Raw genomic sequence first — 2229 nt, 5'->3', positions numbered from 1 at the left:
TCCCGGAGCGAGCAACAAAACGTTTGTCTTTTTAGCACATTTGTTTAAGCGATAGTTGTATTTCTTCGTCGCGTACATTTCCCTGTGAAAGCAAAGAAAAAGAGACGGATATTAAGAAATTGGTCCTAGCGTCACCGCCCGGGGGAAAATCTTTGTTATGTGTTGCAAAGAATATGGTCGTTATTTAGACTGCTTAGCATTTTTATATTTATGTTCTCAATATGTTTTTTATTTTGTCTCTTTTTACTGATTTATGTTAAATCTACACTCCCTCTTTGTCTCTTTCTATCTCTTTGATTGCGTTACATCATACTAATGTAATAAATGCGGAAATTAGGATGGATGGATGAATCCATAACAGATATGGATGAAATTTAGCACATATGTAGAACATAATCTGGAAGAACACATAAGCTATTTACTTTTTTCCAAGCGGACATGGTGGTCAAAAGCTAGGTTACATACCTATAGCAAAATATGTACAGTTCTAATAAACGCTGAAGTAATTAAGGGATGCAATCCGGGGGCGGGCTCGATCATTCAATCAACATCCGGACATAATCATAAACCGTCCGGCGCTCACTGCCGGAATCGTAAATACGCGTCCGGGCGCATTCGCCGGACATTTATTGCCACTGGATATGAGATCGGTGAAACGTTATGACGCGGATCGCATAGGGAGCTGCGGGAATCTTTGACAATTGCGTTTTGATATTAAATACAACTATCTTTCTTGCATCACAACAATTTCTACTATAATTAAAATGTTCTGTATCGTTTGAGTGTTAGAGGAAGTTTATAGGTAGCGCCGATGGTGGAGAAATTGAGAAGCAAAAGGTTAGCAAAACCACGTTTATATTTCTTACTCATTTTATTTTTATTATCAACTCAACTACAAAACTACTAAATACACACCTATAAACCTTTTATCTAAAACCTTATTTAACAAAGATTTAATTTTTCATTGACTGATTCGAACCCAAATCTCTCGGATAAACACAACTATAACCTAAAAGCTCGAAATATAACAATACAATATAACGATGGACAATAAACGGCCGCTTTAATATACACATCCGCAGATAAATTCAGACGTAATGACGTCACGGCTGGCAATGTTTTTACGAACGCACTACGACCTATAAAAGTTTTACGACCTCTATTTCGATCGAACCCGTGTTACTGTTAATGAATAAATCAATGAATAATCAAATTAACAAATGAAGATATGAAAATGTTATTTTTAAAACTTCTTTTTCTATTAGCTTAAAACTCGAAGCGCCTCTTACAAACTGATACACATCAAAATTTGAAAGAAGATAAAAAAAAGGCGTGGCCTTATCATTTAAACGCTGTTACATTTTAAACATATAGACATACTAGCTGTTCCCCTGCGGCTTCATCCGCACGACTTTACATTTGTCAAATTAGTAATTGCAAATGTCAAAATGACATGACATGATGTCAAACCATGGTAATCTTACATCCTTTATGTTGGTAGCTCGTAACCTATGGTCCCTTTTCACATTAAGGTTTTTATCCAATTTATTTACCTTCTAAGTTTAATAGCGTGAATAAATATAGCCTAAAGCGTGACGTAAATATAGGGCTTTTTATTAAATATAGAATTTTTCAAAAATGTGCTGTGATTGCTGACATCTTACGCCACAAAGTAGTGTGTGTTTACGCTTTATTATATTAGTATAAAAGTATAGATAATAATACTTCAGAATAATTCTATAGTATAAGTTACATTCAATTGGCGTTCAACTTTCAGTTACGAGATCTTCCGCAAGGGTTCCGTGGTGTAGTGGTTATCACATCCGCTTTACACGCGGAAGGCCGCCAGTTCGATCCTGGCCGGAATCATTTTTTTTTTGCACGTAATTATTATTCAACACTAAAGCATATGCTTTATCGATAAGCTTTTTTACATTACTGTTCTGATCATCTTACTTCCTACTATTGTACTAAAAATGCAAAAGTTTAGATGGATTGTTTGTTAGAGTTTGTAGCCTAAACTGCTGAACGGATCTCTATGATATTAGGCATAGATGTAGAGCATAGTCTGGAAGAATACATAGGCTACTTTCTTTTGTTTTTTATATTTCACTCAAACGGATTCGAAGCTTGTAAATCTTACTAATATTATAAATGCGAAAGTTTAGATGGATGGATGTTTGTTAGAGTTTGTAGCCCAAACGGCTGAACGGTTCTCGATGACATAGA

General features: G+C 35.2%; 1 non-coding gene across 1 annotated transcript; it reads left to right on the top strand.

Moving 5' to 3' along the window:
- The first annotated feature begins 1796 nt into the window (after positions 1 to 1796).
- Trnav-uac lies at positions 1797 to 1869 on the top strand. Its single transcript has one exon. It is a non-coding gene; the product is annotated as a tRNA-Val (tRNA).
- Positions 1870 to 2229: the final 360 nt, after the last annotated feature.

This window comes from Papilio polytes, unplaced genomic scaffold (genome assembly GCF_000836215.1).
Source record: "Papilio polytes unplaced genomic scaffold, Ppol_1.0 DF820678.1, whole genome shotgun sequence".
NCBI lineage: Eukaryota > Metazoa > Arthropoda > Insecta > Lepidoptera > Papilionidae > Papilio > Papilio polytes.
This window is presented reverse-complemented; position numbering and strand designations above follow the sequence as displayed.